Source organism: Callithrix jacchus, chromosome 22 (assembly GCF_049354715.1).
Source record: "Callithrix jacchus isolate 240 chromosome 22, calJac240_pri, whole genome shotgun sequence".
Classification (NCBI taxonomy): domain Eukaryota; kingdom Metazoa; phylum Chordata; class Mammalia; order Primates; family Cebidae; genus Callithrix; species Callithrix jacchus.
The window spans coordinates 22300025-22325707 of record NC_133523.1 but is presented as its reverse complement, the minus strand read 5'-3'; the positions used below and the strand labels follow the sequence as shown (position 1 = coordinate 22325707).

General features: G+C 44.0%; 1 pseudogene across 1 annotated transcript in view; it reads left to right on the top strand.

Annotated features, from left to right (window-relative positions):
* The first annotated feature begins 1367 nt into the window (after window positions 1–1367).
* Window positions 1368–25683, top strand: part of LOC144580789 (uncharacterized) — a 40662-nt pseudogene continuing 16346 nt past the window's right edge. The window contains exon 1 of the transcript XR_013530932.1: window positions 1368–1547. The product of XR_013530932.1 is annotated as an uncharacterized LOC144580789 (transcript). The remainder of the gene's footprint in view (window positions 1548–25683) is intronic.

The following is a 25683-nucleotide window of genomic DNA, read 5'->3' as shown; positions in this document are numbered from 1 at the left end:
TACAGCCCAGAACTCCTGGGCTCAAGCGATCCTCCCACCTCAGCCTCCCAAGTAGCTGAGACTACAGGCATGTGCCACCACGCCCGGCTGTGGCCTCAGCATTCTTTTATCACTGTCTGATGTTTGGAATTAAGGTGAGCAACAGGTGGTCAGCAGTGGATAATAGAATAACCACAGGTAACCACAGTTTCACCTCTGGTTATTTTATTCTTTCTGTCCTCTGTTTGTTCTGTGGTCACTGTTTCTCTCTCGGAACTGAAGAGACGTTGGTAGAGAGAGGCTGTCCCCTCCCTTCTGGGAAAAAGGAATGCTCAGGGTCTTCACCCACCAGACATCAGAGCTGCACTTTAATGTGGCAGCTATAGGTGACATGTGGCTACTGGGAGCCTGGAATGTGGCTGGTCTGAATTGCAATGTGGGATAAAGGTAAAATACAGAGTTATTTTCAAAATTTAGTTTTATATACGTGTGTGTGTGTGTGTTTCATTAATAATTGCATTTGGCGTCCATATTAAATACTTTAAATATATTAAGTTAATTAGATTGTAACAATAAATTTCACTGTTTTTTTCTTTTTAAAGTTTGACTACTAGAAAATTTATTTATATATATATATGTTTTTTTTTTTTTGAGACGGGGTTTCGCTCTTGTTACCTAGGATGGAGTGCAATGGCATGATCTCGGCTCACTGCAACCTCTGCCTCCTGGGTTCAGGCAATTCTCCTGCCTCAGCCTCCTGAGAAGCTGGGATTACAGGCACGCGCCACCATGCCCACCTAATTTTTTGTATTTTTAGTAGAGACAGGGTTTCACGTGTTGACCAGGATGGTCTCGATCTCTTGACCTCGTGATCCACCTGCCTCGGCCTCCCAAAGTGCAGGGATTACAGGCGAGCCACCGCGACGTGCCTGACTATTAGTAAATTTAAAATTCACGTATGGCTCACATTTGATTTCAGAGGATTTTCTCTCTTTTTTTTTTTTTTTGCTTTTCAGTCCCTTGCAAAAAGCCTCTTTTTTTTAAAGGCTCAAGCTCCCTACTCAATGGACCAGAAGCCACAAAGGTCATAAAATCTGAAATTCTAAAATAATACTTACATTATTTTTATTTGTGAGTAGCCGAATATCATTTGTAATGTATATGATCTTATACACAAGGTTAAATGCAAATACCCTCTGGGATGGGCTTGGCTCAGTTAAAAAAAGAAGCCCTGGCTGAAAAGGCTGCAGCTTAGGCTGTCACTCTTCATTCAGCCCAGAGTCTGAGCGCGTCTTCTGTCACTCAGGCCCTGAAGGGCCGGGACCTTAAACGTTATCCAATCAGAAACCCTGGGCTGCGAACCGTCCAATCAGGCATGCAGCTGGAGCAGACAAGACGGCTTCCGGGATTTGGCGGCACTTTTGTGTCTCCCTGCAGCCGGAGCTCTAGGTCTCACTTTCTCTGCTGTGTCCTCTCCTCCTAGAGGCCCAGCCTCTGTGGCCTTGCGAACTACATAAATTGGGAGATCTGCAGCTAAGACGCCGGGACCCTCTGGAAACCTAGAAATGGTGAGAGTGCTGGGTGCGACCTCCCGAGAGTTGGAGGGGCTGGTTGAAATCGGGGGGAAGGGGCTGTGGGGGGACTCAGGCCTCCCCGCAGTCAGCTCCACAGTCTGCGCCCGGAGTTCTCCGGAGTTCTGCTTGCCGAGCTCGGCCTCCCACTTCAGCCATAAGATGGCGGCTTCGCTGACTGCGGGCCTCAGGCGTCCTGTCTCTTCCCTGGGCAGTGCCTGTGCCCTGGCCTGGAGCCATCTCTGGGCGGCTCGGCATCCATAGGGATGCGTCTCTCCCAGATTGTGCAGGGACCACGGGAGGGTCATCGGGGGAGAATCCTGATTAAGGGTGCGGGTTCATGAATGCGAAGAGCTTTGGTCCGGGGTTTCCCAGTTCCTCTTTTCACCTATTACAAATTTATGAGAGTGTCGGGCGCAGTGGCTCACGCCAGTGATGTTGCACTTTGGGAGGCCGAGGCGGGCGGATCACCTGAGGTTAGGACTTCGCCATCAGTCTGACCAACATGGTGAAACCCCGTGTCTATTAAAAATACAAAATTATCAGGGTGAGGAGGCGCATGCGTGTAGTCCCAGCTACTCGGCAGGCTGAGGCAGGAGAATCGCTTGAACCCGGGAGGTGGAGATTGTGGTGAGGCAGGATCGCACCATTGCACTCAAGCCTGGGCAACAAAAGCGAAACTCTGTCTCAAAAAAAGAAATATTATGGGCATCACCGCAAAAATTTAGAAGAAATTTAAACAAAGTGTGATTCAAAAATTGTGGACCACCCAGCTGTGGTTTGTAGTTTGTGGTTTATGGGAGCAGCTGAAGGAAAGACTTTTAAAGGTGCACAATGAAGAAAACAAAATTAAATAACTGGTTAGGTACAGTTACATTGTTGCTTGATTTGTACGATTAAGGTATACTTTTTCTGCTTATGTGATCAGAGGTTAATTGGCAGTTTATGGCTGGTGAAGCCTGAATTTTGTTTCTCTCAATCCAGTAATTTACCCAATAAATGCATTTGAATGAAAGGTCTTTTTAATCTATTTATTTATTTATTTATTTTAGACAGAGTTTCCCTCTTGTTACCCAGGCTGGAATGCAATGGCACGATCTCGGCTCACCGAAACCTCCGCCTCCTGGGTTCAGGCAATTCTCCTGCCTCAGCCTCCTGAGTAGCTGGGATTACAGGCACACGCCACCATGCCCAGCTAAGTTTTGGTATTTTTAGTAGAGACGGGCTTTCACCATGTTGACCAGGACAGTCTCCATCTCCTGACCTCGTGATCCACCCGCCTTGGCCTCCCAAAGTGCCGGGATTACTGGCGTGAGCCACTGCGCCCGGTTATTATTGCTTTTTGTGATGGAGTCTCACTCTGTTGCCAGGCGAGTGCAGTGCAGTGGTGCGATCTCAACTCACTGCAACCTCCAATTCCCAGGTTCAAGCGATTCTCCTGCCTCAGCGTCCTGCGTAGCTGGGACTACAGGTCCGTGCCACCACAGCCAGCTAATTTTTTTATTATTATTATTTTTTTTAGTAGAGACGGGGTTTTGCCATGTTGGTCAGGCTGGTGTCTAACTCCTGACCTCAAGTGATTCACCTGCCTGGGCCTTCCAAAGTGCTGGGACTACAGGTGTGAGCGACCACGTCCGGCCTGAGTTGTATCTTTTATAATAAACTGGTAAACATAACTCCGGTGTTTCACTGAATTCTGTGAGTTAGTCTATTACATTACTGAACTTGAGGAATGTTCTGGGAGTCCCCAATAATTAAGCAGTGGCTCAGAAGCATAGATCAGCCTATGAAGTTTGTGACTGGCATCTGTAGTAGAGACAGTGTTGTGGGACTGTGCTCTGAATCAGGGTCTGTGCTGACTCTGTGTGGTGTCAGAATTCAAATGTTGGACAGTGAGCGTTGGAGAATTGCTTGGTGTTCAGTAAATGACACATTTTGTGCCAGAAAAAAGATAGCACAGAGGCCTTCCCTGGAATGGAACTCCGCGTGCTTGGGATGGGAGGCTGTGCTCTCCTGTACACAAGCTGTCACACTGGTCATTGTCCTGTGATTTCAGGTCTCCTCTAAGAGGGCAGAGCTCTAATAACAAACCCCACTTTGCCACAGCTGCCTTCACAAGATTTTCACCCACTTACAAACATACCCACAAGACATTGACGTACCTACAGCCTTCCCAGGACTAGGCACCACCCTCAGAAAATTCACATCATTTTTGATCCCAGTGCTTCTTGCCAAAACCATAAAAAAAAAATGGTTACAAGTCTCCTGGAACATCCCCACCAGCAGACACTGAATCTGCAGCAGTAATATGATTTCTCCACCATCCTAGGGTTCTGGACCAACTGTTCATAATCCCATCTGCCTGCATGGACACAAAAATAAATCAGAATGCAGCCCCACCTAATCCACTGTTTGTAGTACAAACCAGTCCTTCAGCTTACATTGCACTCTCCCCACCCATGGAGATTTTCGTTTTAAGTTTGATTTTTGGTTCATGGGTACATCTGTAGGTTTGTTGTATAAATAAAATTGTGTCATGATGGTTGATGTGCAGATTTTGTCACTGAGGTACTAAGCATGGTGCCAAACCAGTATTTGTTTCTGATTCTCTCTGTCCTTTTCCCTCACTCTCAACTAAGTCTCCGTGTTTGTTGTTTTTTTTCTTTCTTTCTTTCCTTTTTTTTTTTTTAAGACAGGGTTTCACCATGTTGATCAGGCTGGCCTCAAACTCCCAATCTCAGGTGATCCGCCTGCCTTAACCTCCAAAGTGCATGAATTATAGGCGTGAGCCACCACACCTGGCCTGTTGCTCTTTTCTTTGTGTCCATGTATTCTTATTATTTAGGTTTTTTTTTTTTTCTTTTCTTTCTTTCTTTTTTTTTTTTTTTAGGCAGAGTTTTGTTCTTGTTGCCCAGGCTGGAGTGCAATGGCTCGATCTCGGCTCACTGCAACTGTCGCCTCCTGGGTTCAAGCGATTCTCCTGTCTTAGCCTCCTGAGTAGCTGGGATTACCGATGCTGGCCACCATGCCTGGCTATTTTTTGTGTTTTTAGTAGAGACAGGGTTTCACCATGTTGGCCATGCTGGTCTCAAACTCCTGACCTTGTGATCCACCTGCCTCGGCCTCACAAAGTGCTGGGATTACAGATGTGAGCCCTCAGCCAGCTATTTATAAATGATACCATGAATTTGCTTTTCTGTTTCTGCATTAGTTTTTAAAGGATAATGGTCTCTAGCTTCATCCATGTTGCTAGAAAAGAAATTATCTTGATCTCTTTTTATGGCCACACAGTATTTCATGATATTTATTCACCATATTATGTTTTTATTAAATTATTGTATTTTATTTTTGGAGACAGAGTTTCACTTTGTTATCCAGGCTGGAGTGCAAGTGGCATGATATCTGCTCACTGCAGCCTCGACCTCCTGGGCTCAAGCAATCTTTTTTTTTTTCCCTTTGAGATGGAGTCTTGTTCTGTCACCTAGGCTGGAGGGTTCTATCTTAGCCTTCCAAGTAGCTGAGATTACAGGTGCCTGCCACTCCACCCAGCTAATTTTTGCTTTTTTTTTTTGAAATGCAGTCTTGCACTGTCACTCAGGCTGGAGCACAATGGCTCCATCTCAGCTCACTGACACCTCTGCCTCCTGTGTTCAAGTGATTCTTTTGGCTCCCGAGTAGCTGGACTTACACAGGGGCCCACCACCATACCCAGCTAATTGTCTTCGTATTTTTAGTAGAGATGGAGTGTCACTATGTGTGCCAGACTGATCTCAAACGCCTAACCTCGTGATCTACTTGCCTCGGCCTACCAAAGTGCTGGGATTACAGGCATGAGCCACCACACTTGGCCTAATTTTTGCATTTTTAGTAAAGGTGGGGTCTCTCCATGTTGGCCAGATTGGTCCTGAACTCCTGACCTCAGGCTGTTCACCTGCCTCGGCTTCCCAAAGCGCTGGTGGCGTACATCCAGTCAGCATCTGTTGTTTCTTTTTTTACTTTGTATAATAGCCATTTTGACTGGTGTGTAGATGCTCTCTCATTGTGATTTTCCTTTGCATTTCTCTAATTAGTATTGAGCAGTTTTAATATTTATTTTATTATTTATTTATTTATTTCTTGAGACCTAGTCTCTCTCTGTTGTCCAGGCTGGAGTGCAATAGCACGATCTCTGCTCTTTGCAACCTCCGCCTCCTGAGTTCAAGCGATTCTCCTTCCTCAGCCTCCAGAGTAGTTGGGACTACAGGTGAATACTGCCATGCCTGGCTGATCTTCCTGTGTTTTAGTAGAGACAGGGTTTCACCGTGTTGCCCAGGCTGGTCTCGAACTCCTGAACTCAGGCAATCTGCCCGCCTCAGCCTCCCAAAGGGCTGGGATTACAGGCATGAGCCACTGTGCCCAGCCTAGTAATGAGCATTTTTAATATGCTTTTTAGCTACTACATGTATGTCTTTTGAAAAGCAGGCAAAAAACTGCTCATGTTATTTGCCTACTTTTTTTTTTTTTTTTCTTTAAGACGCAGTTTTCCTCTTGTTGCTCAGGCCAGAATGCAATGGTGTGATGGTGTGATCTTGGCTCACTTCAACTTTGCCTCCCAGGTTCAAGCTGTTCTCCTTCCTCAGCCTCCCAAGTAGCTAACATTTTAGAGGCATAAGCACTACCACGCCTGGCTAATTTTGTATTTTTAGTAGAGACAAGGTTTAACCATGGGGGCTAGGCTGGTTTCAAACTTCTGACCTCAGGTTATCCACCTGCTTCAGCATCCCAAAGTGCTGGGATTACAGGCGTGAACCACCATGCCCAGTCACCTACTTTTGAATGAGATTGTTTTTTTCTTGTAAATTTAATTAAAGTCATTATGAATTCTGGATATTAGACTTGTCAAAAGCATAGTTTGCAAATATATATATTTTTAAATTCTGTAGGTTGTTTTTACTGTTAATAGTTTTCTTTTCTGTGAAGAAACTTTTTAGTTCAATTAGGTCCCATTTGTCAGTTAGTTGCAATAGCTTTTGGTATCGTCATTATAAAATTTGCCGGTTCCCACGTCTAGAATGATATTTCCTAGGTTATCTTCTATAGTTTTTTATACTTCTAAGTTTTACATTTAAGAATTTATTCATCAGGTTAAATTTTGTATATGTTGTAAGGAAGGACTCACTCTTGCCCAAGCGGGAGTGCAGTGTTGCAATTTCGGCTCGCTGCAACCTCCACCTCCCGGGTTTAAGTGATTCTCCTGCCTGAGACTCCTAAGTAGCTGGGACTACAGGCATGTACCACCATGCCCGGCTAATCTCTGACTTCTTTAAGAAGTGTTTTGTGGCCGGGCGCGGTGGCTCACGCCTATAATCCCAGCACTTTGGGAGGCCGAGGCTGGTGGATCACGAGGTCAAGAGATCAAGACCATCCTGGTCAACATGGTGAAACCCTGTCTCTACTAAAAATACAAAAATTAGCTGGGCATGGTGGCGCGTGCCTGCAATCCCAGGTACTCAGGAGGCTGAGGCAGGAGAATTGCTTGAACCCAGGAGACAGAGGTTGCGATGAGCCGAGATCGCGCCATTGCACTGCAACCTGGGTAACAAGAGCGAAACTCTGTCTCAAAAAAAAAAAAGAAGAAGTGTTTTGTAATTCTTGTCCTAGAGATCTTTCATCTCCCTATTTAGCTGTATTTCTAGATATTTTATTCTTTTTTGTGGCAATTATAAATGGGATTGTATTTTTAATTTGGCCTTTGGCTTGGATATTGTTAATGTACAGAGGGGCTACTAATTTTTGTGTGTTTATTTTGTGTTCTGAAACTTTGTTGAAGTTGTCAGCTTACAAAACTTTTCTGCTGAGGATGTAGTATGAGTACCTCGCTTTCTGTTTGGGTCCCTTTCATTGTTTTGTCTTGCCTGATTGCTCTTGCCAGGACTTCAGATTCTGTGTTGAATAGGAGTGGTGAAAGAAGGCATTCTTGTCTTATGTCAGTTAAAAAAAAATGCTTCCAAGTTGTGTCTGTTTGGTATGTTGGCTGTAAATGTGTCACACATCACTTGTTATTTTGAAGTATGTACCTTCAATGCCTAGCTTGTTGAAGGTTATAACATAAAGGATATTAAATTTTATTGAAAGCTTTTTTTCTCCATCTATTGAGATATTTTTGTGGTTTTTGCCTTTAGTTCTGTTTATGTGATGAATGATAATTATTGATTTATATATATTTTTTTCCATTTTTATTTATTTATTGTTTATTTATTTTATAAGATGGGGTTTCACCATGTTGGTCAGGCTGGTCTTGAACTCCCGACCTCGGGTGAGCTGCCCGCCTTGTTTTCCTAAGTACGTGGATTACAGGCGTGAGCCACCACGCCCTGCCGATTTGTGTATTTGGAACCAACCTTGCATCCCAGGGATAAGTCCTACTTGATCATAATTGATTAACTTTCTGATGTTCTGCTGGATTTGGTTTTTCAGTATTCTGTTGAAGATTTTTTTGTTAATATTTATTAAATATTAAAAATACTGGCCTCGGCCAGGCGCGGTGGCTCATGCCTATAATCCCAGCAGTTTGAGAGGCAGAGGCAGGTGGATCACAAGGTCAAGGGATCGAGACCATTTTGGTCAACATGGTGAAACCCCGCCTCAACTAAAAATACAAAAATTAGCTGGGCATGGTGGTGCGCGCGTGTAGTTTCAGTTACTCGGGATGCTGAGGCAGGAGAATTGCTTGAATCCAGAAGGCGGAGGTTGCGGTGAGCCGAGATCGCTCCATTGCACTCCAGCCTGGGTAACAAGAGCGAAACTCCGTCTCAAAAAAAAAAAGAAAATAATGGCCTGAAGTTTTTTTGTTTGTTTTTTCTCTGCCAGGTTTTTTAAAAAATCAGAATGATGCTATTCTTATATAATAACTTGGGGAGAAATCATTTCTCAATTATTTTGAATAGTTTTAGTAAAAATAATAGCAGCTCTTCTTTGTACATCTGGCAGAATTCAGCTGTAAGTCCATCTGGTCCTGAACTTTTTTTGGTTGTAAGCTACTTGTTACTAATTCGATTTTGGAGCTTTTTATTGGTTAATTCATGGGTTCAATTTCTTTTTTGTTCAGTCTAGGGAGGAGGTATTTTTCCAGGAATGTATTGATTTCTTCTAGATTTTTTACATAGAGGTGCTCATTGTAGACTTCAATTGTATTTTTGTCAGGTCAGTGGTAATGCCCATTTGTCATTACTAATTTTTTTTTTTTGATACGGTGTTTCGCTGTTGTTACCCAGGCTGGAATGCAATGACGCGATCTCGGCTCACCGCAACCTCCGCCTCCCGTGTTCAAGCAATTCTTCTGCCTCAGCCTACCGAGTAGCTGGGACTACAGGCGCGCACCACCATGCCCAGGTAATTTTTGTATTGTCAGTAGAGACCGGGTTTCACCATGTTGACCAGGATGGTCTGGATCTGTTGACCTCGTGATCCACCCGCCTCAGCCTCCCAAAGTGCTGGGATTATAGGCCTGAGCCACACTGCCCCAGGCTTAATTTTTTTTAATCTTCTCTTTTTTTCTTTATTAATCTAGCTAGTGGTTTATTTATCTTATCTGTTTTTTCAAAACATTTACTTTTAATTTTTTAGTCTTTTGTAGTTTTTTTTGTTTTGTTTTGTTTTTTTGAGACGGAGTCTTGCTCTGTCGTCCAGGATGGAATGCAGTAGTGCTATGTCTGCTCGCTGCAAGCTCCGCCTCCTGAGTTCAAGCAATTCTTCTGCCTCAGCCTCCAGAGTAGCTGGGACTATAGGTGCATGCTGCCATGCCCGGCTGATCTTTTTGTATTTTAGTAGAGACATGGTTTCACCGTGTTGCCCGGGCTGGTCTTGAACTCCTGAGTTCAGGCAATCCGCTTGCCTCAGCCTCCCAAAGTGCTAGGATTACAGGCATAAGCCACTGTGCTTGGCCAGTCTTTTGTACTTTTTTCTGTCTAAATCTTCAGCTCAGATGTGATTCTAGTTATTTCTTGTTTTCTGCTAGCTTAGGGGTTTATTTGCTCTCAATTCTCTCATTCTTTTGTTTAGGATGTCAGGTTATTAAACGGAGATATTTCTAGCTTTTCGATTTGAGCCTTTAATGCTATAAATTTCTCTCTTTTTTTTTTTAATTTTTAAAAATTTCCTGGCAACTTTCATTTAATGTAAATTTCTTTCTTACTACTTATTTAGCTGTGTTGCAGTGATTCTGGTATGCTGTATCTTTGTTCTCCTTTATTTTAAATAACTTGATTTCTGCCTTAATTTTATTATTTGCCCAAAGGCATTCAAGTTCAGGTTGTTTAATTTCCATGTAGTTGTCTGGTTTCAGGTGGTTTTCTTTGTATTGAATTATATTTTGATCAAGCTGTGGTCTGACTTTGTTGCTGATATAATTTTGAAATTTTTGAATTTGTGGAGGATTGTTTTATTTCTAATTTAGTGGTCAGTTTTAGAGAATGTGCTCTGTGGTGGTGGAAACATTGCATACTATGTTGTTTTTAGATGAAGAGTTCCGTAGATGTTTATTCATTTTATTTATTTTTTAGTTGGATTCTTGCTCTGTTCTCCAGGCTGGATTGCAGTGGTGTGATCTTGGCTCACTGCAATCTCTGCCTCCCAGGTTTGAGGGATTCTCCTCTCTGATCCTCCCGAGTAGCTGGGATTACAGGCGCCTGCCACCACACGCAGCTGATTTTTTTTTTTTTAAGACGGTGTTTTGCTCTTGTTACCCAGGCTGGAGTGCAATGGCACGATCTTGGCTCACTGCAACCTCCGCCTCCTGGGTTCAGGAAATTCTCCTGCCTCAGCCTTCTGAGTAGCTGGGATTACAGGCAAGCACCACCATGCCCAGCTAATTTTTTGTATTTATAGTAGAGACGGGGTTTCACCATGTTGACCACGATGGTCTCGATCTCTTGACTTTGTGATCCACCCGCCTCGGCCTCCCAAAGTGGTGGGATTACAGGTGTGAGCCACCGCACCTGGCCAATATTTTTTTTTTTTTCCAAGAGATGAGGTTTCACCATGTTGGTCAGGCTGGTCTCGAACTCCTGACCTCAGGTGATTTACCTACCTAGGCCCTCTTGAAGTGCTGGGATTATTATAGGCATGAGCCACCACGCACAGCCAATTTTTTTTTTTTTTTTTTTTTACTAGAGACGGTGTTTCACCTTGTTGGCCATTGTGGTCTGAATCTCCTGACCTCATGATGTGCCCACCTTGGTCTCCCAAAGTGCTGGGATTACAGGTGTTAGCCACCATGCCTGGCCAACTCTAGTTGTCACTGTTTGGTCAGGTGTCAAGTTTAGGTCCTAATGTCTTTGTTAATTTTCTGCCTCAGTCGTTTATTAGTGTCTGTGGGGTGTTATAGTCTCTGCTGTTATTATGTAGGAATCCAGCTGTCTTCATGGGTCTCTAGGAAGTTGCTTTACTTATGTGAACCCCTCTAATATTTTATCGCATGTCTTTCTCTTCTGCTTCTTTCCCCGTAAGCATTCTTTCAAGTAAATACAGTGTGCCCAAGGCTACTCCTTAGATGTCTGAATCCAGTGTCTACTAAAATTCAGATGTTTAAGAGTTTAACATGTCCAGAGACCTGGGTGTTGTGAGAGAAGATATGTTAGAAATTAAAGTCTCTCTTTTTTTCTTTTCCTTTTTGAGACAAAGTCTCACAGTTTCAACAGGCTAGAGTGCAGTGGCGTGATCTTCACTCACTGTAGCCTCCACCTCCCAGGTTCAAGCAATTCTTGTTCCTCAGCTTCCCAAGTAGCTGGGATTATAGGCACATGCCACCATACCCAGCTAATAATTTTTATATTTTCTTTTTTTTTTCAAGATGGAGTTTCACCATGTTGGTCAGGCTGGTCTTGAACTCCCGACCTCAGGTGATCCACCTGCCTTGGCCTCCAAAGCGCTTGGATTACAGGTGTGAGCCACCACACCTGGCCTATAATTTTTCTATTTTTAGTAGAGACAGGGCTTCACCATGTTAAACAGGCTGGCCTTGCACTCCTGACCTTAAGTGATCCACCTGCCTCGGTGGGATTATAGGTGTGAATTACTGCATCCAAACAGAGCTCTATATTTTGTGTGTGTGTGTGAGGCTCCCATGGGGCATCTTTTTCGTTTTCTTTTCTTTTTTTAGGAGTATATCTTTTCATCTCTCTCTTTTTTTTTTTGAGACATAGTCTTCTCTGTCACCAAGGCTGGAGTGCAGTGGCATGATCTCAGCTCACTACATCCTCTGCCTCAGCCTCCCGAGTAGCTGGGACTACAGGCATGCGCTACCATGCTCAGCAAATTTTTTTGTATTTTTAGTAGAGATGGGGTTTCACCGTATTAGTCAGGATGGTCTTAATCCTCTGACCTTGTGATCTGCCCACCTCAGCCTCCCAAAGTGCTGGGGTTATAGGCATGAGCCACTGTGCCTGGCCTTAAGGGCTCTATTTTCATAACTGAATATAAAGAATGTTTTGCTAATCTCTCTCTTCTTAAAGCATTTAGATTATATGTAGATGTTTTTCTCTGCATTTTAAATATGTGTATATCATATTAGCAGCTAAATAAACCTTTTGCCCTTTTTTGACTCAGGATTGTTCTTTTTTTTTTTTTGAGATGGAGTTTTGCTCTTGTCACACAGGCTGCAATGCAGTGTCTCAATTTCGGCTTACTGCACCTCTCCCTCCAAGGTTCACGCAATTCCCCTGCCTCAGCTTTCCAAGTAGCTGGGATTACAGGTGCCCACCACCATGCCCAGCTAAGTTTTACATTTTTAGTAGAGGTGGAATTTTGCCACGTTGACCAGGCTGTTCCCAAACTCCTGACTTCAGGTGATACATTCTTTTGGCCTTTCAAAGTGGTGGGATTACAGGTGTGAGCCAGTGTATCTGGCCCGACTCAGGGTTTTGTGTTTTTTTAACAAATCCTGCCTCCGGTTTATTTGTACGAATAGCACAGGGGGACCCCAATCCCATGCAGATGGCAGCCCCGGGGGGGTCGCACCAGTTTTTGTCCTTACATTGGCAGACAGAGATATCTACTCTGAAGCCTTTGTAGGGGCCTGGGCACCTTTGAGAGCCTGAGCTGGTGTAGCAGGAGCGGCCTCGTGAAATGGATTTCCCGGACACCGAATACAGGAGGAAGAAGTTTATTCGGCCGGGAGCAAGGTGGCATCGTTGCCTAACAGCCAAGCTCCCCGAAAAAAGGAAGGTTCCTTCTTTATGTAGGCTTATACTTTAGATGTTTCACATGGAAGAATCTTAAGTTTATAGCTTAACATATGAAAAGGGTTTCAGTTTACAGTCTTAGGAATTACATATGAAAAGGGCTTTGGTTTACAGTCTTAGGAATGAAAAGGGGAAGTTTACAGTCTTAGGAAAAAAGGGGCAATTTTATATGAGATGCCTGGGTCTCCCTCTTTATTTCCCCCTTTGAGACCCTCACCACTTTATTAGTGAGAGGTCTCACTTTCATTCTCACTTTCTGATTTTCTGAAGAAACCGACTGATCATTTTTCATATAATACACTTATGATGTCATTTTTGGGCTAACTACAGTAGTGATGAATCCCCTAATCATCTGAAGGAGCAGGAGGAGTAGACAAGAGAGCAGTAAACAAACACCTATTATTATTATAACACTTATGATGAGGGTTTTGAATCCTCCCAAGGATGAGAACCAACCTCCAAATAAGGACTCAGGGTTAAATCCGTGCCACACCCTTACAGGCAGGTGTGCCAGTTTGGTCCTGTCTCCCACAATATCCCCTGCTGCTTGCCCCTGGTCGTCTATGTGCAAATGGCAGTTGGTTCGATTGAATTTTCCACAGACTTCCCCCTCGGCTGCTAGCAAATAATCTAGGGCAAGCCAGTTCTGATAAATCGCGTTTCTCGTTTGAGTTTCTTGTCGGGCCAAGAGGGACAGAGCTTTGCCCGTTTCATTAGTGGGTATTTCCAAAATAGTTTGCAGCCAGATGATCTGGTTGAGCATGTAAATAGGGGTCTGGTATCCCCATGAGCCATCTTCAGCCCATGTGGTCGGCCCATAGTACTCAATAATTATCTTCAGTGGCCACTCATCATCTGTCCAGTTCCCTAGTTTAGGTCTCTCTTCTCGCTAGCGGAGTAAACTGGATGCCCTAACAGCTCACATACCTTAACAGATAATAGGAAGAAAGAGGGCTTAATGATGCCTATGACACAGCTGCCTGTCCATCTCATGGATTACACCCCTTATACTGAGTGCCATTATATGAACAGGTTCCCTTCTGTGTCCCCATACATTTATAAGAACTGCAGGACAGGAGAATGGCAGTAACTTTTATGCCCTACCTGGTGTACATACTGAGGGCATTCTTCAAAGTTCGTTAACGCTTCTACTGTGCAAGTCCAAATATTGAGAAGAACAAGTCCCACGATGAATCTCCTCATGCTTCGGCCGTGCGTGGACCAGCCAGCTTCCGGGACGTGGCTGGAGCAAGGCTTGTTGTCCTTTTAAGATGATTCTGCAGTTTTTGCCTTGGTCTACGTCTCAGCTGTTGCTGGGTTTTATGCAGCTGTGGTGGATTCAGGCTGGGATTCCCTCTACCTTCACTGCTGTTGGATTGGTCAGGATCCGGTCTGTCGTCCTTTCCATTGTGGCTTTAGAGGGGCTGTACTTCCGTCTTTTATCCACACGTGATCCTAGTGAGAAAGGGTGAACTGGGGAGAAAAAGGCTTCCAGGACACGTGTTATTTACTTAGGTTGAGGTATCCTAAGCAATTCTCCTTAGAGCTGGTAGCTAGCATCCTAACTCAATCTCTCCCCACTCCCGAGGAGTTCCTAGGAGTAGCCAAAGTAGGGGAGGGGGCCTATGGTGTAAGACTTGGTAGGGGAATATCCTGCTTTTCCTAAAGGGGGTGCCTCTAATTTTGAATAACCGCAAGGGAAATGCCTGTACCCACTCTAACCCTGTTCCCTGACGCACTTTCCCTAAGCTGTTTTTGATGGTCCGGTTCATTCTTTCCACCTTTCCGGGACTCTGAGGTCGGTAGGCAGCGTGCAGTTTCCAGGTGATACCCAAAGCCGTTGCTGTTTTCTGGACTAAATCTGCCACAAATGTTGGTCCATTGTCTGATCCGATGCGCAATGGCAGTCCAAACCTAGGGATAAGATCTCAAAGCAGCACACGGGTTACTTCATGGGCTTTTTCAGCCCCATCCAGAGTATGTGCACACCAGGACCAACAAATATTTATGTCCTCCACACTTGGACATTTCAATAAAGTCTACCTAGAGATCTTCAAACAGAGCTGCTCCATAAGCTTGAATTCCAGGGGGATAGTTGGACCCTGCCTCGAGTTGTGTTGCCAACGTGCAATGCATCGCTGTGCCACAGTTTTGGTCAAGGCTGCTAAGTGTGAGATGTAAAAGTACCAGCCCAACATCTTTTCAAGTGACTCTTGACCTAAATGAGTGGTCTCATGTATGGCTTGTACGCCTGCTACCCCAGCAGCTGTGGTACTGCTATTCTTCCATCTGGCTGTTGGATCCATCCTTCTTTAATCAGTTGCCCCCCTTCTGTGTGGAGAAAGTCTCTTTCCTCCTTAGAGTGAGTAGGTGTTAGATCAGGGATCTGGGGAATCAGCGGGGCTGTAACTGCCATTCGGTAGGGGGTAGATGCTGCCTTAGGAGCTGCTGAATCAGCTTGGGAATTTCCCAGGGCCACGGAGGTGTGGGCCGGCTGATGTCCTCGGCAATGTATGACCGCCACCCTCTGGGGCTTTCAGACTGCTTCTAGCAGCTGCAAAATTTTATGCTGGTACTTTATTTCTTTTCCCCCTGAAGTTAACAGGCCTCTCTCTTTATACCGAGCTCCATGTACTTGGAGAGTCAGAGTCAATGTTTACAACCTTATCTTTACTCAGCTCTAGGGCTTGAGTTAAAGCAATGAGTTCAGCCTTCTGAGCCGAGGTGCCCTGAGGCAGGGATTCAGACTTGATTACAGTGTCCAGAGTTACCACGGCGTAGTCTGCACATCTGTCCCCTCGTGGATTGACAAAGCTGCTCCCATCCACATACAACTCCCAGTCTACTACTGTCCATGGCCGGTCCCAAAGATCAGGCCTGCTGGAATAGACTGTGTCCAGGACTTCAACACAGTTGTACTCTGTCGGACTTTCTGACATTGGGAGCAAAGTGGCAGGGTTTAAGGTGTTGCAGACTTCACTGGCGATGCGGGGATTTCCACACAGCAGGCCCTGGTATTTGGTCAGCCTAACATCTGATAACCAGTGGTGCCCTCTGGTGTTCATTAGAGTCACTACTGTGTGAGGTGCCTTGATATTTAGGCTCTGTCCCAGAGTTAGCTTCTCTGCTTCTTGTGCTAGCAGAGCAGTTGCTGCCAGGGCTCTTAAGCATGGGGGCCATCCTTTGGAAACTCCATTCAGCTGCTTGGAGAGGTAAGCTACAGGCCTGGGCCAAGGTCCTACTGTTTTGACTAGGATGCCAATTGCCACTTTTTCTCTTTCTGCCACATATAATGTGATGGGCTTTGTTAAATCAGGCAGCCCCAAAGCTGGAGCTGACATTAGTTTTGTTTTCAGTTCCTGATAAGCCCAGGAACTTATAAGCCCAGTGCTGCTGGGCTCCCCATTCAAAGGGCTCCTTGTCACCCCGCTCTGTCACATCATGGAGGGGTTTGGCTAGTACTGTGAAGTTTGGAAATCCACAATTTATAAAACCCACCACTCCCAGGAGCTCTCTCGCCTGCTGTTTAATCTCAGGTTCTGTCACTTTGCAAGCAGCTTGCTTCCTCTCTGCTTCTAGGCTGCATTCCCCCTTCCAACATCCAGGTGAGCCTGAGATACTGCATTCGCTTTTTTGGCAAATCTGGGCTTTTCTTTTAGACACTTTATACCCAGTCCTCCAGGTGCTGAATTAAGGCATTTGTTTGGGCACCTGACTGCCGTGGGGTGTCCAAATAGAAGGTTATCAGTGTACGGGGGCAGCATGCAAGCAAGAAGCTTCTGGGGGGAGTCATGGGCTAATGCCTCCCCTAGGATGATGAGAGGAGCCCCTGGGAAGATGGGTCCAAGTGCATTGAGTGGTTACACCTGCTTCTGGGTTTCTGCCATTGAAACGCAAATAGTTTTTGACCCTCCAAGGCCAGTCCAATGCTAAGGAGGTATTGTTTAAGTCCAATTGAGTGAAACAACGATCCTCTGCTGGCAATAATCCCAACCTCATGTATGAGTTGGGTGCAAAGCCACGCAAGCCCTGCAAGGGCCTGGGCGATAATATCAGTCCTCTGCTTCTGGCTAGGAAGGCTCCACTCTCCTTCCCAAGGGACAGTGAGAGCCAGGATGACCCTGCCTGAGGCATTTTTAACTGCAGGGAGTCTCCTTCTTGAATGGGACAGTGGCCCTTGGTTTGCACAAGAGGTTTTGCCGGAGAAGGGGGGCAGGGGCAGTCCATTAAGTACAAGAAAGTCTGTTCTCTTAACACCTTAATAGCTTTAACAATATTGGTTCTGTTTCTTCCCGTGGGGGGTTACAGGGTTGTCACCTGGACTGTGGGCTCTTTGGGGGCATGAGTCCAGCCCCCCTCTCTTTTAGTCCAGTGGCCCTTCCATTAGATTGAACAGAGCCCCGTCACTTTTTATCTGGATCCTCATGCTTAGGATCACCCTGTTCTTTCATTAGCTGTGGGCATTTTTTTCCAATGTCCTATTTCTTGACAAAATGCACACTGATCGCGTTGCAGGCGCAGGCAGGCAGACTGTGGGGCTTTCCGGGAACCCCTCTTTTTCCACGCTTTTGGGGGCGTTCCTCTCATAGCAGCAGCTATCAAGTCAGCCTTCCGTTGAGCCTGACGTTCCCTTTCTTTATGATTTTCCCTCTGGCTTACTGCCTCTTGGTTTACAAACGCCTGGTTAGCTACTTCCAATAACTGAAGTATTCATGCATGCAAATCCTGCCTGCTCTCTTAGCCACTTCGAAGGATTTAACACTAACTGCAACCATGAGTCTACGTATGGAAATTGATCAAGGTGTTCTAGCTTGCCCTATATAACCTCATGCCTTACTTTGGAGACAAGGGGTCTGTCTAGGGTCCCCTCTGGGGGCCAACCTACCCTAAATGCTGTCCAATCTTCCCTACATAAAACCCTCAATTTCTCTGGTGTCATAGTTTCTTTATAATTCCCACTAAATCCCTTCTTGAAATTTTTCAGCATGGTTTCTAAAGGGGTGGAATGGCTATGGGAGTGAGCCATATTAACAATTCAAAGAAACAATTCCCACACTTAGGAACGTGTTAGCTCACTCACCGCAGTTCCCACCTAGCAAGAGGCAGCACGGAGCACTTTCCAATTTACATTCACTTCAATCCTTTTACAACGCCCAGAGGCTTCCTCACTCAGTCTTATGTGGCTGTCTCTAATTTTTACAAATTGTTCGACACACACAGACACACATTCGAATGCTCTCCTTCCAACAGAGAGCTACCTTCCAATGTGCCAATCTGGCACCCATGGGTGATCAGGCCACAGTTCCACCAAACACGGGGTGGGCTACTTTCCCGGGTTCAATCTTACCAAATTGCTAGACAACACAGACAGACCTTCACGTACACAGACACACATCCGAATTCTCTCCTTCCAACAGAGAGCTACCTTTTAACGTGCCAATCTGGCACCCATGGGTGATCAGGCCACGCTTCCACCAAACACAGGGTGGGCTACTTTCCCAGGTTCAATCTTACCAAATTCAGTTGTCCAGACTCCCCCAAATGCTCGTGGATCCATATAGCAGGGCCTCCCTGCTCCGCCCTTGTGAGGCTTTTCCACCGGGCAAATACCTGCCTGGGAGCGCTCTCAGGATGCATCACCCCAGCGAGCAGGAGTCCCCATGCAGGGATGCTCCACAGGGCTAGGAAAACCACCTAAGAGACTTTTTCCCGCTGTCTGCTATCTGAGACTCGCTTCCCGGCCAACGCACCAAAAATGTAGCAGGAGCAGCCACAGGAAATGGATCTCTCGGACACCGAGTACAGGAGGAAGAAGTTTATTCAGCCGGGAGCAAGGTGGCATAGTTGCCTAACAGCCAAGCTCCCCGAAAAAAGGAAGGTTTCTTCTTTATATAGACTTATACTTTAGATGTTACAGGTGGAAGAATCTTAGGTTTATAGCTTAACATATGAAAAGGATCTCGGTTTACAGTCTCAGGAATTACATATGAAAAGGGCTTTGGTTTACAGTCTTAGGAATGAAAAGGGGAAGTTTACAGTCTTAGAAAAAAAAGGGGAAGTTTATCTGAGATGCCTGAGTCTCCCTCTTCACTGGAACTGAAGCTGGAGCTGCATGCAGCCTGGACCTTGGTTTGATCCTTGGTCTTGGCCTTGACCTTTGGCCGGCAGAGCCTGAGCCCCTTGGCAATGCGTGCATGAGCTCTCTTCCCAAGCTTGAGGGGCGGGCAATGTAGGCAAGTCGATCGAGCTTACAGCTGACACACTTTGGGATCTTGGGCTTAAACTCCTTGGGCTTTATGAGGGCCTTGATGGCCTCGGCACGTGCACTCATGGCCTTGGCATTGTTGGCCTGCATCTTCTTTAGGCCCTTCTTGTTCTGCTTCCTGGCAAATCGCATGTTCCTTGGGAACTTGGGGTCCACCCCCTTAAGAGATTCATATCTTTGTGATCGGGGTTTCTTGATACTATTTCTGTGCCATTTTTGGGACTGGTTGTGTGTGGTGTGGTTCTTGGACTTGGCCGTGTCTGCACCTAAGCCGCGGTTCCCAAAGCACCTAGGACCGGAAGAGAAAGGAGCCTCAGTGCAGCACAGAAAATAGGTTCAACAGCGCCGGAAAGTACTACTCGACTCAGGATTTTTTTTTACCTAGGACCTCAGATTAATTCATTGTTTTTATTTTGGCAAAGGTTTACATTTTTAGTATTAGTCTTTTAAAGTAGACACAGATTTGTTCAGACTATAGCTCATTTTAAGAGTACACAGAAGCTTTGCACAAAGATAGAATTAAACCTAATAATACAGAATAATAAAGATTAAGAGATAAGTTTCTTTAACAGAAAACTGATAATCCAAGGTCATTATATTTGTAGGCTGAAGTACTCACCACTGCAAAAGCAAATAAACACAGTTCAGTGTATAAACTCAACAGTGACATCTATAGTTGTACTTTGCTTTCTATTACATCAGAATAATTAGCATAGTTATTTGTAGACAACTTGCATTTATATAAATTAAACAGTATTTTATATGATAGTATTTATACAATAGTATAGATATAAGGCCACAATATTTCCTTCAAATAAATCTTTTAAGGTCATTTGTATATTTTTTTCATACTTTTAAAATATAAAGTCTTTTTTTTTTTTTTGTTAAGGTGTGGTTTCTGACTAGACCCTCAGGGATACAGATACAGGTTCCAGCAATGTCCCAGAAGAGCCCATACAGATAGGATTTGGGAATTGGTTTGATTGTGCCCTTGGAACAGAGCCTAGTGCTGAGTTTTTTGTTTTTTTTGTTTTTTTTGTTTTTTTAGGGAAAAAGAGAAAAAGAAGGGGAAAAAAAGAAAAAGAGGGAAAAAGGAATATTACTTCATTCCTAAAATGGGTTTCAATAATGGCCGATCAATATTTTGAGTGTTTAAAGTGGTTAATGCATATTTTATGTGTTTAAAATGGAGACCTCTATTGTGTTTATTTGTTCTGGCTCTGAGTTCAAATCCTGGATATCGTTATCAATTTGTTGTCTCGTTGAATCTAAATCTCACTATGTGTCTTATGTATCTGGGTGTTAAGATCTCTTATTGTTACATTAATCCTTTTACCCTTGTATCCTTATAGCTTTGAAATCTATTTTGTCAATTGTGAAAATTGCAACTCCTGCTTTTTATTTATTTATTTTTGCTCTCCATTAGGTTGGTACGTTTTTTTTTTTTTTCCAACCCTTTATTTTGAGTCTATGTATATCTTTGGATATACCGTTGGATTTTGTCTGTATCTTTTGATTGGGAGATTTGGTTGATTTAACTTTAGGGTTGCTGCCATTTGATATTAACCGGCTATTTTGTCCTTTTGTTGATAAAAATTCTTCTTTATGTTAATGCTCTTTACTTTTTGGTGTATTTTTAGAAAGGATCATACTGGTTGTTCCTTTCTGTGTATAATGCTTCTTTTAGAAGTTCTTGTAAAGCAGGCCTGGTGGTAATAAAATCTCTGAGTACTTGCTTGTTCCTAAAAGATTTTATTTTTCCTTCAAATGTAAAGCTTAAATTGGCAGGATATGAAATTCTGGGCTGAAAGTTTTGTTCTTTAAGTATATTGAATATTGGCCCCCACTCTCTTCTAGCTTGTAGGGTTTCCGTTGAGAGATCTGCTGTAAGCCTAATAGGCTTACCTTTATGGGTAACTTGATCTTTCTCTCTGGCTGCCCTTAATATTTTCTCCTTCGTTTCGATCTTGGTGAATCTAACGATTATGTGCCTTGGGGTTGGTCTTCTTGAGGAATACCTTTGTGGTGTTCTCTGTATTGCCTGGGGTTGAATAGTGTTCTGCTTTGCTAAATTAGGAAAATTTTCCTGGATAATGTCCTGGAGAGTATTTTCCAGCTTGACTTCATTCTCTCCGTCACATTCAGGTACACCAATCAAGCGTATATTAGGTCTTTTCACATAGTCCCATATTGCTTGGAGACTTTGCTCATTCCTTTTTATCCTTTTTTCTCTATTCTTGTCTTGTCGTTTTGTTTCATTAAGTTGGTCTTCGACCTCTAATACCCTTTCTTCTGCTTGATCCATTCGGCTGTTTAAGCTTGTACATATTTCACTGAGTTCTCGTGTTGTATTTTTCAACTCCATAAGTTCATTTGTATTCCTCTCTATATTGTCTATTCTTTTCAACATTTCATCGAACCTTTTTTCCAAGTTCTTAGTTTCTTTACATTGGGTTAGAACAAGTTCCTTTAACTCCCAGAAGTTTCTTATCATCCACCTTTTAAAGCCTACTTCAGATAATGGAACACAGTCCTTTTCCATCAGGGCTTGTTCCGTTACTGATGAGTCCTTTTCCATCAGGGCTTGTTCGGTTGCTGATGAGTCCTTTTCCATCAGGGCTTGTTCCGTTGCTGATGGGTTCTAAATATAAAGTCTTAACTGAATTATGGCTATAGACAATTTTTTAAATCTTAAATTGTGACTAGTACATTAAATATATTTATAATTAGATATATCTGTATCCAAAGAAAATTTACTACCAAATTGTTATCAGTAGATATTATTCTGACATGCTTATTAATTTATCCAATATGGATAATTACAGGTAAGCATGATTTTAATGTGATTTTATCCTAAATTGGAATGCTGCTAATACAGGACAAATAAACAGGGGCAATGTGGCCACTGAAAAACCATAATCGCTCTTGTTAGCTTTGTTACAAGCTCAAATATATTCCACTATGTGAACAAAATCAGATTCCAATTATTCATCTAAAAGTGCTGGCCGGGCACGGTGGCTAACGCCTATAATCCCAGCACTTTGGGAGGCCGAGGCAGGTGGATCACCTGAGGTCAGGAGTTAGAGACCAGCCTGGCCAACATGGTGAAACCCCATTTCTACTAAAAGTACAAAAAATTAGCTGGGCATGGTGGTGTGTACCCGTAATCCCAGCTACTTGGGAGGCTGAGGCAGGAGAATTGTTTGAACCCTGGAGGCTGAGGTCACAGTGAGCCAAGATTGCACCACTGCACTCCATCCAGCCTGGATGGGTGACAGTGTGAGACTCTGTCTCAAAAAAAAAAAAAGTTTTTTCATTACTGAATATAGCCAATTAGCATACATGGATGGTTTCTCCAATTACCAGGTGAATTGAAGATAAACTATGTATGATGTGGTGCTGTAAATTATTTTATGTGTAGACTAATTATGATAACCATCTTTCTCATCTCTTAGGCAGATTGGCTGTGATGCATGGCACATTCTAAGTTATTTGTATAATAAAAAAAGTTTTCTTTCTGTTCTATCATTGTGGAGTTCCTCTGGCTGAAGAAAAAAAAAATTTTTTTTTGAGACTGCGTCCTGCTGTATTGCCCAGGCTGGAGTAGAGTAGCATGATCTTGGCTTGCTGCAAACTCCACTTCCTTGGTTCGAGCGATTCTTCTGCCTGAGCCTCCCAAGTAGCTGTGATTACAGACACACACCACCATGTCCAGCTAATTTTTGTATTTTTAGTAGAGACAGGGTTTCACTGTGTTGGTCAGGCTGGTCTTGAAATCCTTGACCTCATGATCCACCTGCCTCAGCCTCCCAAAGTGCTGGGATTACAGGCGTGAGCCACCGCGCCCGGCCTTGCCTGGTTGTTTATTGCCACAATGGTGTTACAGTTCCAATTAGGATCAATAGTGGGAACTGTTTTTGGGCCTGAGTGATTGCCCTGAAGGTTTCAGGTGAATAATTTGTCAACTTTCTGGTTGGTGGCCCCCAAAGATATGTCCCTTTTCTGAAGGGATGCAACAGGTTGCTAGAATAAATTGAACATCTCTCCATGAGAGATCAGTTTGAAACACATCTGCAAATTTTCTAAGATTCTCAGAATAGCTTCCTGGCTTCTTCTTACACTGTTGTGTGTCAGTTACAGAGAAGGGGACCTGCATTGAAACTGGCCCCGCAGCTTCTGCTACCCTGTGGAGTAGCAAGGCTGGAGAGAGAGTTCAATACAGTGTTCCCTCTGAGTATGAGGTTACCTTAGGAGCATCCCCGGTGTTTGTTCCTGGGTTTTAGCCTCAGGAGCACTTGTAAAGGGGCTATGTAAGGATGGTCACTGCTTACCCTGAAAACCATGTAGGCCTGTGAAAGAAGGTCATTTATAATATCAACTTCTGCCTTAGAACTTGCCTTTAGCGCATGGGTTTTGGGAGTTTCACAGATTGTTGGGTTTTGGTATAAAGTCAGGAAGGGCTGTACATATGAGATTTCTGACCATTGTCCCTGCCTGTTGCAAAATAGGCCTAATTGCAGGATAGTGTCATAATTAATGCTACCACTGACTGCCCATTGTTCTAAACTGGGCATCTCATAATAGGGCCAGGCAGTATTGCAGAAAAAATATTATACATTTTATCCCACTTAAAGCAATCCTTTAACTCTCTTAGGCAATAATACATTTCCTTTCATAAGTCGCTTCCCCCTCCACCATGCACCTCGAAGGCCACCTGCAACATGCCTGGACCTTCTGACTTACATAATCTTTTTTTCATAGCTTGGTAGGTTTTTTTGCCCATAGCCAGTTGAGTGGGGAAAGGGAAGACTTTAGCATAAGAAGAAGGTTTAAGTCTCCCAAAATGTGTGGGTTCACCCAGGTAGAGCTGTCACTGCCAACTGTGTAACATGTAGGGATCAGGGAGTATAACTGGAAAGTTGAGAAAGTCTTTCTCCCTTCTGGACAGGACAGCCATCCCTGTGTGCTCCTTGGCCTTCAGAGAACACCAGAGAGTGGCTCTGGCCAGTTTCACTCACTACTAGAAAATGGCTGCTGGAAGGCTGAAAAAGGAGAAAAGGAAAAGGACTCAGAAAAATGACAAAAGCAGTAGGACTCAGAAAAACAAAAACAAAAGGACTCAGGGCCCTCACCCAAACTGAGGTTGCAGTCAGACACTTCCACATGGAAACTTTTCAGTTTTATTAAAAAGTAACCATGGCCAGAAACTTGCAATTTTCTTCGTGCTTACGCACTGTCCATCCCAAGTTAGAAAAGTAAAGGGCGCGAGAGAGAAAGACTTCCCTGTATGTAAAAGGGAAAGGCAAAAAATAAGTCCCAAACTTTGGACCTACCTTCTCTCCTGCCTGGGTGACCAAAATGTTACCAGTAGAGGGTCTTGACTGCAAGTTGTACAAGTTCTTGGTTTTTTGATCAAAGAATTGGACAAAACAGACAGCAAAGCAAAGAAAGAATGAAGCAACAAAAGAACAAAACAGGGATTTATTGAAAATGAAATTACACTCCACAGTGTGAAAGTGGGCCCGAACAATGTTTTAAGGGCCAGACACAGAATCTTCGTGGGTTCAAACATCCCCTAGAGGTTTCTCATCGGCCACTTGATACTATGCTCTGATTGGTTCCAGAAAGCATCCAATCAGACGCTGACGTGAAGTTACACAGGTCACATTCTTATGTAAATATCCGATTGGTTGTGAAAGCAACCAATTAGAAGCTAAGGTGAAGTTACAAAGTTGCACTTTTATGCAAATGGTGACTCAGCCCACCATCAGTCTGATTAGTTTTGGTCAGCCAATTTCCTGTATGCCTAACAGAAAACGTGGAGCTTTGCAAAGCGAATAGCCTCTGATCTTTTTGTTACTTAGGTGTGAAAAGTTAGTTTTCCTTTCCATTTAGGTATAGGAATTTGGTGTGAAATGGTCTTAGGTTTCCTTCCTCCAGACCCTATTCCCCTGCTTCATTAGTACCTATGTGCAGGTTTGTTTTCAAATGCAGACGTATTTAGACATTGCTGCCTTCTGTTTATCCTGTAAACTTTAAAGAGCCAGCAGAGAATATGAAAAATGGTAGTCTTCATTTGACCTAGAAGTGTTTGTATTGTGACAAGAGTGCTGAGTGTAAGGGACTCCATGCTATGCCTGCTTTCTCTAAGCTAATCATGAGCCCAAGAAGAACAACATCAGCATTGATAGGGAACTTGTTTACACATTCATGGTTGGGCACAGCGGCTTATGCCTGTAATCCCAGCACTATGGGAGGCTGAGGTGCGTGGTCACTAGGGGTCGGGAGTTTGAGACCAGCTCGGCCAACATGGTGAAACTCTGTATCTACTAAAAATACACACACACAAACACACACACAATTAGCCGGGGGTGGTGGAAGATGCCTGTATAATCCCAACAACTCAGAGGGCTGAGGCAAGAGAATCGCCTGAACCCGGGAGGTGGAGGTTGCAGTGAGCTGAGATCATGCCACTGGACACCAGCCTGCACTGACAGAGTGAGACTCCATCTCAGAACAACAAAGAAAGAAACCATTCATGACCCCTTCCTAAGTTAGAAGAATTACGTTACAGAAAGTGGGGCCACAGTTTCCAAGTATTTTTTAAGCTCATTAAAGCTTTAGAGTCAATACTTAGCTAAGTGATTAT